General features: G+C 38.6%; 1 pseudogene; it reads right to left on the bottom strand.

Moving 5' to 3' along the window:
• Window positions 1–983: 983 nt before the first annotated feature.
• Window positions 984–4,294, bottom strand: LOC132599764 (putative germin-like protein 2-3; annotated as a pseudogene).
• Between the last annotated feature and the right edge of the window lie 9,086 nt (window positions 4,295–13,380).

Raw genomic sequence — 13,380 nt, 5'->3', positions numbered from 1 at the left:
TCTTCAAAAATTGAGAAAATGACTTTCCTAATAAAAGTAGGTAAAATAAGTCCACAAGTGGCATTCTACCAACCACCCAACCCCCACCCCTCCGGCCTCCCAATTTTTTTTTTTAAATATTAATTTTTTTCCTTTTGGTTTTCTACACACCCCTCCCCCCCGGCCACCCAACACGCCCACAACCACCACCCCCCGCGACCCAACACCCCACCTTCCCTTCCCCCCACCCCGGCCCCAAAAAAATTAATTTTGTTTTAAAAAAAAGTTTTAAATCGTTTCTTTTTTGGGTTTTTGCACCACCCTCCCACCCCCGCGAACCAACACCCCATCCCCCCCCCCCCCCCCCCTCCAAAATAAAATTACTGTATAATTTTGTTTTAAAAAAAAGTTTTGAATTTTTTTTTTGGTTTTCTACACCTGCAAACCCCCCCCCCCCCCCCCCCCTCCCCCCCATTAATTTTTCTTGAATATTTTTTTTTTTTGGTTTTTTACACCACCCTACCCTCTCCACTTCCGAATTTTCTACTTCATATATTTAGTTTTACTTTATAGAAAATTTATAAAATGGAAAGTTTGCGTGGTTATATTTGGTGTGGGGTAGGGGTGGGGGTAAGTGAGTGGGTGAAGATGAAGTGTGTTCGAGAGTGGTGGTTGGGTGAGGGTGGGATTTGGTTACGGATAGGTGGTGGGCTGTAGGGGTAGGGGTGGGTGTGGTGTGGGATGGTGGGGTTGGGGTGGGATTGGTGGGGCTTAGGTGGGTATTTTCTGAAAAATGTTTTCTACTAACCAACCGAACATGAGAAAATAAGTAGAAAAATTCACTTATTTTTCAGGAAAACATTTTCCTCAATACCGAACACACCCTTAATGATGGCAAAGTTCGATGAGAAAGAGAGACTACTACAACGTGATAATTCAAACACATTTCCTAGTAAGTTGAATTGGATCATAAAATGTTGTTTCCCAAAAAGGTTGCATCAGAATATCTGATTCTATCATTCATTCACGAACAAAAACATTAACCAAACACAAAATGGATCGGAATAAAAGTTATGCTAAACAAAACAGAAACAAGAACTTAAAAATTGCAACAAAACAACACGGATAATCCAAATACTACATCTTTTTCAGAAGCGCGACTGCATCAGAACGGTAGTGTTTCGATCAATTTGAAATGCCTTGGCAAGAATATCAACTGGAATAGCTGGATTCGATCCAAATACTGAACTCGTAACAGAAATGAGTCCAGGGTTTTGGCTACTACGAGCTGCAACTGCATAAGCATTCGCGTCTCTTACATTCCTCTGGAAACGGACGAGACCCACGGGAAACGGACGAGACCCACGGGAAACACGAAAGTGTCACCTACTTCAAGTGTTTTAGTTATAAGACGATTCTCGGGGCTGGAGGTAATAAATCCAACTTCAATGCAGCCCTCGATGACTACGAGTGTTTCAGATGCACGAGGATGAGTGTGTGGAGGGTTTACTCCGTTTGATGCAAAATCTAAACGCACCATAGAAATGCCAAGAGTATTGAGTCCTGGAACTTGGGCAACAGATACTAGGGTCGAACGAAATTCAAGTGCATTTGATGTGTTCCCTGCTAAGTGCAGCCCACTCAAATAGAAGTCATCTGCTTCTACTGGCTTCGGATCCTTGCATGCCATGCCATTCAGAAGCACTGCCAACATTATGAGTACGGTTGAGAATATAATATAATTAAACAAATAAAATTTGTTTTCTCTAACAACTCAAGCTTGAGATGGTCACACACTTCAAGAATAGGTCTTAAGATCAAATATTATTGCCATTCATTATCATAAACAATTCTACATATACTTAGCCCATGAAAAAAGAATCAGGCCCGCTCGAGAGGGGGCGTGTTAACAATATAACTAAATAATAAGAATGTGTTTTCTCTAACTACTTAAGGGGCCACACACCTCATTAAGTACAACCACCATATTTAATACTTGGATGTATTTGGTACGACGGAAGTTATTCTTTGTGAAAAATGGAATCGGAAGTTATTCTCTATGAAAAATATTTTCTAGAAAAGAATGTCTTCCATGAAAATATAAATCTGGTGTTCGGTTGGTCAGTGAAATTACTTTTCCGGAAAAAAGTCTTTATGTTGAAAAACTAATATTATTTAAGAATATTATCAATACTAATAGTAATGTATGAGTATTGGAAGTCCTTTTCTAATAATCAAACACTAGAAAATTTATCTTTTTTACGGAAAATCCCTAGAGAATGACCTCCATCGTATATAACACACGTAGGGAATCACTTTGTCAAGTTTTAATTAAATATTTTTGTTAACATAAAAAGCTAAGACAATTAAATATGATTAGATATATGCTAAACTTATACCAGATTACATATATGCTAAACTTATACCTGAGTTTGTGGAGTCTGCTACACAAAAATCTTGAAGTGGACTATGATCAGATGCTAAAGCAGCTGAACAAATTACAAAAAGGAGCCCTAGCACAGTAAACTTTGCATCCATTTCAAGCTTTATTTTCTTTTTAACTAAGCAGAGAATATTGAATAGCTTAGAGTTGAAGAACAATGCTTGAACTAAAGACTGCATTTATAGTAATTGAGAAATATAAAGTTAACATAGTTTTGTGCTGTCCTACCGAAGCTCATTGTTAAGAATAAAACGTGTTGAAATAGTAAAAGAACCTTTCTTCTTTTGTCACATTGCAGATGGAGCCTAACCAGTGTGCAAAATGAACCATTAATAGATTCAATTTCTATTTATAATTTTTACAGGATACAACTTATAAATGTTTTCAGCAGCATGATTGGTAAATAAAAAAGATTTTCAAGCTATTCAAATGGTCAGGCGCTTGCAAAAAGTGAGATACTTTTCTCTAATGATTTTGGTTTTTTCACCATTTTTTGAAACAAAAACTAGTTTTTTAATTTCCAAAATTGACAAAGTGACAATCTTTACCGAACATATCAAAAGGGAATGTGTACCATATAAAATGAGATGAAGGGAAACTATTCAATATAATTCAGCTGCATAGATAACAAAATCATTTCTTTATGGGGTTGTTACGACCCAGCGAATGTTTTTAGAGAAAAAGAAATGTAAATAATCTTTGATATTGAGTAATATATATTTTGTGCCCTCTTTCCTATGTTTAAAAACATTGATGTTGGGTCTGCTAAAATATATTTTTTCGTGGTATTGTCTTAATGGTATGTTCCTTTTAGTTGCTCTCATCTAAGCAATTAAATTTAAATAGAATCATATAACACCTTGGCTCCAGCTTTTCTTTATTATTTTATTTCACTAATTATTTATCTTAATTTGTTCTGTTTTGGCCAGGCTAGGAAAGAAATTGTTATGTTGGCAAAGCTGCGTGCTATGATAAGAAACGACGTACGTACCTGACAAATCGCAAAGACAAAAGACAGACTTTGAGCATGGAAGATTTCTGCACGGTCACGTAAATCTTTTACTTAATAGATAGCACATAAATCATAAACGGAGAACTTACAAAATTGATTACGCGAAAGAGTAGGACTAAAATGAATAGCGGCTAGAGTTACTAGTGGGTGGCGGTTGTCATGTTAGAGGAACCACCTATCATCAAAGACGGAACCAGAATTCGAGGTTCGTGGGTTTGGAAACTTGAGACATGACAACGACCTCAAGCTAATAGATATTAACGGCCAAACTAATGAACGAGCATTGATATTCAATATAGTATATATTTTAAAAGCAACAAATCACTTAAAACACTAAAATAGGCAAACAAATGGAAAAAAAAAAAAGAGGAAAAAGAGAATACTGTACATATAACTCACCAGTCGGCAGGGCGTTTGTTGGCGGTCCGGTAGACGGTGGCAGTGGTGGTCAGCGGCAAAAGTTAGAATCCTAAATATTTTTGAAAAACTAAATTTGGGTTTGAGCATATATTTGGTTTTGTGGAAGTAACTGAGAGTCTCTTTTGCTTAGGTTGGAAGATTCTTTTTCCTTTTTTTTTTAGTTGTTTATTTTATCTTTTCTTTTATTAATCAAGTTTTATAAAGAAATTTCTGCATATAGCAAAAAGAGGACAACTGATGCAAAGTCTATTTTACTGTGCCTTTTAAAGTTTATTTTATTGTTCATTTTAAAAAGAGAATCCGTGTAATAGCCAAAAAGAGTAAATGCAAAACATAAAATTGAATGACGTAGGTCGGTTTCAAACCCACACCTTGTGATATTTAATTCACTTGAAAGTTGTTTAGGAGATATATAAACACCCGTAAAGTTAAATTGCTAAAGTGAGTTTTGAGAACAAGTTAAGGGGGGTGTTTTATGTATTTTTTATATTATTTATTGTATTCACAATTATAACTTAAATGTCATAACTGGTGCACTGATAAATACAAATTAATGAGATTCCATCAATAATCGTCTTCCGCAAACTTTTAATCAGAAAAGGTTTGTAGCAGGAGGTAGAGGCCTTTGAATTGAACTATCACAATTCAGAACAATGAAATATATGAAAGAAATGCATTACCAATAAGCATTGATATCAATCACAAACCAAGCTGATCATACATCAATTCTTTTCTACACAAAGCCAGGGAGTAGTCTCCATGATTGACAGGTCTCGTGTGATAACTATACATTATTGCTTCATAAAGTTCTTGCACCTAAAAACACAGTGAGTGAGAGTGTTACAAGTCACATGAAAGGAAGTTATCTAGAAGAACCTATAATTTCTTGAAATTCATGCAGACTTAGCATAAGATAGAGTACAATAATTTTTGATAAAAGTGATACCAATTAATTGAGAACACGTTTTAGATATTTTAGTTAAGTCTTGTTTTCTAGGAGTCTTTTAGCCCTATTAGAGATTTTTATATCAGTAAAAGATATAGAGAACTTCTAATATTTTTATTTTTATTTTGTATAATATTGATCAGAGATATATTCAAATCATATAAGCAAACATATTAATTGCAATTATGAAATACTATAATAGAACAAAAACTTTTGATACGATGAGGAAACTTGTTAAACTATGTTGATTGAGTAACGGTTAGTAGGCCTAAGATGTGTGTGAGGTGAAATGGAATGTCTCGAAATTCCACAAATAGTTCTGTTCTATGTTATATATTTAGTACGAAGTATGAATGATTACTTTAGTAATTAGGAATGAATATTTTTGCTTATTTTCCATCCCCACTCCACACCCCCCCCCCCCCCCACACTTTTTTTTTTCTCCTTTTTCTATTACCTCTCCATCTCTTGTGTTCCGCTTTTATAATGAGTATATTTAAGCATTATACTGAATAAAAAAGATCATGTATTTCATAAAATAGTAAGAAGAAAAAGATTCACTTTAAATGAAACTTTTAATGAAGATATAAATAAATAATGCCTGAAAAATTAATAATTCATTAACATGGCAAAAAATCAACCAATTGAAAAAATAATTCAATCAAAGCTCTTCATCAGCAATGTAATTCCTAGCCTTTTTCTCCTGCTCAAAATAAACATCACAAAGAGCAACATGAGCTAATCGAAGTGGCATGTCAGTATAATAAACTATACAAACTTAATACCAAAAAGCACACCTCTGCAAGACTCCTGTACTTGTTCATCAACTTAGTCCTTCCCTTGCTCATTAGAGAACTAGGGGACATATTCATCCTCTGCAAGGAAAAGAAAAACACACACATGGATCTTAGCGAAGACTCAATATTACATGAATAGCTTCAGAAATTACATTATATCATGAAAGAACAGCAAAATAAATGCTTCAAATTAAGATTACTTAATCATGTAACCACATTCCTTTGAGCAAGTTTCTCTTCTTACATCGGGTAAGAAAACACGAACAACAACCTTAAAAAGGCAATATAAAGCAAGATGTTATTACTACTTAAAGAGTGCAAATAAGAAAGGCAACAAAAAGGACTTTAAGCAAGAGGAAATGAATGCAATAAATATGATCTTAGGAATGCCAATATCACGGTGAACTACAAAAGCTCACCTCTTCAAAGTCAGGTTTATACAGTTCTACGTCACTAGTTTTCTTTGCTGGTACAAAGTAAAATACGTTAAGGAGATGTTCGTTTTCCTGTTATCAAGCGAATAATCAGAGCTGCATTATAAATGTAATTAGTGTCCAACGAGATGGAAAGAGAAAAAAGTTGAAACATACCATCATGTGATTTATAAAAACGTAACCTAAAAATCTTCTTATGTAACTTCTCTGCAATTGAAGTCCAATTATAAGAACAAAATCTAAGCCAAAAGAATAGCAATCGGTAACATATGTTAGGAAACAAAGATGTTCGGGCTAAGAAACCTGTTTCAATTGTGACCAGGTACTAAAGATAAGTCTTGTTCCGCATAAAGTGAGGGGGGTCATCTTATTGTAATCATCGTGCAATCGAATTGTTGGGCCTTCTGGAAGACAGAAAAATAATATGGATATTTGTAATTACCACAAAAGATCTATGTATACCCCGAGAATTTTTGAAGCATCTTGATTGGTGCCACTGCATGCTCTTTTCACATGCTTCATTATGTCATCTTTCATGTTCTTTGTACTTTCATATTCCTCTGCTCGATTTGAAAATTTCTCAAGACTGCCAATTTCAAAAATTAAAGCAAGTTCAATGCTAGCAGCATTAACATGTTCACATCTTCCTCTAGTTGATTTAGAAGATAAGGGATCAACCTGTACCAGTGAATGAAGATATTAACCTCACCACTTTTAGCAAAGTGAAATATATCATATCAGCAAAATACTAAAACATCAAGAGGAATACTAGCAATCGAAAATTCTACCTACTATACTAAATTATCTTCATAGTATACCCTTTCCACCTTTTGTGATCGACACTCCATCTATTAATGTCTGAAAGGAGGAGAGCCCAAGTTGATATTGCAGTAGCAGTCCTGGATGACGGATGTTTGGTCTCCTGAAATTTCAAAATGTACAGCTTTTAAAACGCCCTCACATAAATTTGACAAACTATAGCAAAACTCATTAGTAGAACATTCAATACCAAAGCTGACATAAAATACATGTTGCTTGGACTCTTCAAATATGCCGCCGGGTGCATGTCGGATCCTCCAAAAATAGTGTACGTTTGGAAGATCCGACACGGGCGCGGCAATATTTTTGGAGAGTCCGAGCTACATAGCCCAAAATACAAAGGTTTACAAAGTCAACTACATAAAGAACCATACTAGGAGACTGGAACAACATTGCTTACTACTAATCCATGTATTTATTTTTCCCTTAGCAGACTCACTTGCTTAAGGATTCATAGTGTGTACTCACCAGGATTAAAATTTCTTCCTAATGCAACGGTGGTGCTCTGTGCGTACTTTAACATAGTCAAAGCTAGTTCTCATTTAGAGGTTCCATAAGCCACTTCATATCAAATTACTTGTATTTCATTTTTTTTGAGAAGGTAACATGAAATTACTTGTATTTCATTTTCTCAAGTATTTAGTCTCCAACTGATTTTTCTTTTAGGTCATCCTAAACAAAAGTTATGCAACACTATGATATCTTTTTTTTTTTTTTTGGGTTGTGAGAAGGCAACAGTTACTATGACATCTTATATTGATTAAACATCTTAAATTACTATATTGTTTATCTAAGAGATTATACAATGGTTGTTTCAGTATGTATCTCTAATAAAAAAACTCAGAAAGATGAGAAGAAACACAGCTCCACCACACCCCCAAAAAAGTAACTGGCTAGGGTGAATTCCCATATAACTAATGCAAGAATATTTTCTTAAACTTGATTAGTCAAAGACACATGTCTTCAGTCAAGGAAGGAAGATTCCATTCATGTTATTTCATAGTTAATGATGCATTGGCACAGAAATAGACAAGCAAAACACATAAGGAAATATAATTTTTGCCAAATGTTCCTCCAACTAGTACTATATGAACATGACTTTTGAAAAAGAAATAACTTCCTTTGTAAAGCTATCGTAGTTTTTATTTAGATGCGTCAGTATATAAAATACATGTCGTGTCGAGACGGTATATAATCGCTAGTTAGAAAAATAGGAATATGCACAACACAATTATTGGACGAGAAACTTACTTTGGATTTTGATTCTTGATTCATGAATTGCCATATAATTTCCCTTGATCTTTCTGTGTCTACAGAGTCTCTTGCAGCCACAAGAGTGACAATAGACAAACACTCCATCACCTTGACCGAGTGAGACAATTTAGATTTGAGGAGTCGAGGAAAAAACTCTAGCGATTCTTCATAAATCTCATATGCACCGTCACCCGAACCAAGAGTGAGTACTACTAATCCTATAAGTTGTAATGCTAAATCAATCTCCGATGCAGAACCTCGTTTCAAGCAATTTTGGCATCGGTGTACCAAAGTGACAAAATTATTCTCAGCAAATTCATAACGAACATTGCTCTCAAATTCCTCAACCAATGTCTTTAGTGCGTTTTCTCTTGCCGAACTCCTAAGCAAAAAGTATGCAATAAACTTGAGATTTGACAGGAAAAAAAGAACCACACTTCTAGACAGGTAACTTTTAGAGGTTTGATTAGTCATCCATTTATTTGACTTGTATGAACTCTCAAAACTATTGATGTATACAACTGACGTTAACACCAAAAGATGGACTATAAGGGGTCGTTTGGTAGCTGGTTAGAGTTATGTACGTATTAGCAATACATGGATTAGTTATGAGGGAATCTATGTATTTGTATACGGTAAAAATTAGATATATGTTAAATCGGTAAGATCGGAGACCGAGGGAAGAAAGGACAAGCATGTGCACAAAGACTTTCTTTCTGGACCGGAGGAGTGCTTGAACCGAAGAAAGGGAAGACCATCATTTGGTCCGGTTTCTCCATAGCCGAGTTGATCGTGGCCGTTGGTCCGGTTGATCCATTACACAATTGCCACGCGTCAATACCGTTCTGCCACATTGTACTGCCAATCGTACGGGTGTCAGACCGTACGACCAACCTTATCCATTTTAGGGTTTTTTCTTTATTCTTTAGGGCCTTATGTTGTATGAAGCCCATGAGGCAAAACTATAAATAGGGGTCATTACCCTACTTTTAGGGGTTGGCTTCTCAGATCTAGAACATATTGTAATAGCAAAATATACAACATTCTCCAACTTATTATCTGATTTTGGTCCGGATTTATTGTGTTCTTCTTAGATTTGTTCAATAAAGCAATATCATATATTATTTAATACACGCATTATTACAAGATATCAATCACTATTCAGATTACTCATAGCTCATCTTAAACCATTTTCTCTCAATCAAGAATAGATTAAAGTTGAACCACATATCCTATACCTCACTCATAAATTTAATTGATTATCTAAATTTGGGGTAAACAGTTTGGCGCCCACCGTGGGGCTAGGATAATAGTGGTCTTTGATCTAGATCTTTATCTTACCCGTCAGAATCAAAAGTATCTTTTGTTCATCTCTGTAAAAACGGACCAAATGGCTAACAGTGGATAATCTGGTCACGTCAACAACAACGAGATTGTGGCCGAAAATGAAGACAGCAGGCCACGAGGATTACCAAACCCCGCTGACTCGAACCCCGTTAATTCGAGGGAGGGCCTCAACCGGCAAAACACCGTGGACCAGGAGAATGCCGCCCAGCCGGCCACTGATCCTTTAAATACTCACAATTCAATTACTTTATCCCGGACACAGGGCCGGAAAGAGCCGGATACCCCGAATGATAATATTGACTTATGTTTAATTTTTGAAATGTTGCAGGAACAGAGAGCAGCGATTGCCGAACAAGGAATCGCAATAGCCTAGTTGCATAACAGAAGAGATAAAACGACCCCGGAGAAGGCGAAGGGTGTTGCTGAACCCAGAAGAGATGAGGCACGGATGGTTGAAAGCAATGGGTCCGGAGCTGGTTCATCCACCGAGGTTCTGAGAATGCTCGAAACATTGGCGAAGCGGGTAGACTCGACCAAAAAGAGGGTGGAAACATACAACTCTCGGGTGGATCAAATCCCGGGGCCTCCGCCTATTTTGAAAGGGCCGGATTCGAAGAGGTACATCCAAAGGCCTTTTCCTCTGAGTGCGGCTCCGAAATTGATCCCGAAGAGGTTCAAAATGCCGGATATCCAGAAATATGACGGCACAACGGACCCTTACGAACACGTGACCTCATACACCTGCGCTATAAAAGGCAATGATATGGAAGAAGATGAAATCGAATCCGTGTTGCTGAAAAAGTTCGGGGAAACTCTGTCAAAAGGAGCATTGACTTGGTACGACCATCTGCCCGAGCATTCAATCACTTCTTTCGAAATGCTCGCCGATGCGTTCGTAAAAGCACACGCCGGAGCCAAAAAGGTACAGGCCCGAAAGACGCATATTTTCCGTATATCCCAAAGAGACGATGAGTTACTGCGTGAATTTGTCAACCGATTCCAAAGGGAACGAATGGAGCTCCCCCCGGTTCCGGAGGAATGGGCTGCACAAGCTTTCACAAAGGGGCTCAATGTTCGGAGCTTGACGACTTAGTTCAAATTAAAGGAAAGCTTGCTGGAATGCGAGGTTGTGACTTAGGCAGATGTCCATAACCGATACGAGTCAAATATTCAGGTGGAGGATGACCAACTCGAGCTTCCCCCGGGGCCAGTAAATACGAACAAAAGTTTTGAAAGACTAAGGAAAAATTACGAACCGGAGGCCAGATCATCGAGGGAAAGGTATCGGCCATATTCTCATTCGGAAAAACCAAGATTCAGGTCGGAGAAATCTAGGGTTGGCCCGAGCCATTTCTTCGGTCGGGGTGATAAATGGGTCGAGCGCCCGTCGAACAATCGAGGTCTCTCATTCAGGAGAGATACCGGAAGCTCTGCCGGCAACAAAGACTTGCCGAGGACATCGGAGTACAACTTCAACGTCAACACCTCGGACCTCGTCTCGACTATTGGCCGTATCCCGGATGTAAGATGGCCGAGACCTCTAAGGTCGGATCCGGGCCAACGGGACCCGAACATGATGTGTGAATACCATGGAACCCATGGACACAGAACTGAGGATTGTCGCCAGCTAAGAGAGGAGGTAGCCCGGTTACTGAAGAATGGCCATCTCCGAGAATTGCTGAGTGAACGAGCCAAAGGTCACTACAAGGAAAGGGAGACTCATAAAAGGGCCGAGCCAGTAGAACCTCAGCATATAATCAACATAATAATCGGGGGGCACCGATACCCCATGAAGGCCAGTGATGAAACGAACCAAGGTTTCTGCTGTGCGTGAAAAGCGCGACCGGGATTATATACCCGAGGGTTCCATCTCTTTCAGCAACGAGGACGTAGAAGGCATTATTCAACCGCACAATGATGCATTGGTAATCTCTATTCTTATTTTTAAAACTCAAATTAAGCGTATTTTGATTGACCCAGGTAGCTCGCCAACATCATCCGGTGGAAAGTGGTCGAACAACTAAGGCTACTCGATCAGATTGTACCGATAGCCCGGGTACTCAGCGGATTCAACATGGCGAGCGAAACCACAAATGGGGAGATCTCATTGCCGGTAAACATCGATGGCACTATCCAACAAACGGTGTTCTATGTAATCGAAGGAGATATGAAGTATAATGCATTACTGGGTAGACCCTGGATACATAGTATGAGGGTCGTGCCGTCGACATTGCATCAGCTACTAAAATTCCCGACTCCAGAGGGGATAAAAACCATCCGAGGTGAACAACCCGCTGCAAGGGAGATGTTCGCGGTCGAGGAAGTGACACCTCAGCCCAAAAAATCGGATCAAAAGGAAGAAGATTCAACCTGGAGAAAGGACACTAAATAGCAATCAAAGCACTCGGGGTTAGATCCGGGGTATGAAGAGGATAATTTCGGTGTACCCAGATCATTCGTCATGCCAGATGACTCGGATGCAACCAAGTCAATAGTAGAGGAGCTGGAGCAGATCATCTTGTTAGAATATCTACCGGACAGAAAGGTATACCTGGGCACGGGGTTAACCTCGGAGCTCAGGAACAAGTTAATTGAATTTCTTTGAGCTAATGCTGATTGCTTCGCATGGTTCCATATAGATATGACAGGTATACCACCGGAAGTAACAACTCACAAGCTCAGCTTAGACGGGAGGTTTCCCCCGCTGAAGCAGAAGAGAAGGCCCATGGCTGAGGCAAAACACGCCTTCGTATAAGACGAGGTAACAAAGATTTTAAAAATAGGCTCTATCCGGGAGGTAAAGTACCCGGACTGGTTAGCTAACGTAGTAGTGGTGCCGAAGAAAGGTAATAAATTTTGAATGTGTGTTGATTATAAGGATCTAAACAAAGCATGCCCGAAGGATTCATTTCCGTTGCCTCACATCGATAGAATGATCGATGCGACGGCCGGACATGAGATGTTAAGTTTTTTCGATGCTTACTCCGGGTATAACCAAATCTGGATGCACCCGGAGGATCAAGAGAAAACATTCTTTATTACCCGATATGGGACTTACTGTTACAATGTCATGCCTTTCGGATTAAAAAATGCCGGTGCAACTTACCAACGCCTAGTTAATGGGATGTTCGAAGAACAAATAGGGAAAACAATAGAAGTTTATATTGACGACATGGTGGTCAAGTCCCTGGAAATAGAGGACTATTTAAAGAATTTGCAGGAAACATTCGATGTACTCCGCAAGTATAACATGAAGCTCAACCCGAAAAAATTTGCCTTCGGTGTCCGGTCTAGTAAAGTTTTGGGATTCATGCTGTCGAACCGGGGGATTGAAATCAACCCGGACAACATCAAAGTCATCGAGGACATTGAGGTGGTCAATAACATCAAAGGAGTACAGAGGCTCACCGGAAGGATAGCGGCGCTGAGTCGTTTCATATCGAGGTCTTCGGACAAGAGTCACCGATTCTTCTCCTTACCGAGGAAGAAGAACTACTTCGTTTGGAAACCGGAATGCCAAAGAGCTTTACAAGAATTTAAATGGTACTTGTCCAGCCCCCCGCTATTGAACACACAAAAAGCGGACGAGCAGCTTTTTCTCTACCTTGCTGTCTCCGAGGTAGCGGTAAGTGGGGTTTTGGTCCGGGAGGAATCAGGTACGCAATTTCCTATATACTGTGTAAGTAGAACTTTGGGGGATGCGGAGACCCGTTATTCCCACTTGGAAAAATTGGCATTGACATTGGTAAGTGCTTCTAGAAAGCTAAAGCCCTACTTTCAATGCCATCCGATACGTGTAGTGACTACTTACCCCCTAAAAAACGTCATGCACAAACCGGAATTATCGGGTAGACTAACTAAATGGGCCGTAGAAATTAGCGGATATGATATCGAATACAAGCCTCGTACGGCCATCAAGTCCCAGATCT

Source organism: Lycium barbarum, chromosome 6 (assembly GCF_019175385.1).
Source record: "Lycium barbarum isolate Lr01 chromosome 6, ASM1917538v2, whole genome shotgun sequence".
Lineage (NCBI taxonomy): Eukaryota > Viridiplantae > Streptophyta > Magnoliopsida > Solanales > Solanaceae > Lycium > Lycium barbarum.
Note: the sequence above shows the minus strand (reverse complement) of the source record. Positions and strands in the feature narration are given on the sequence as shown.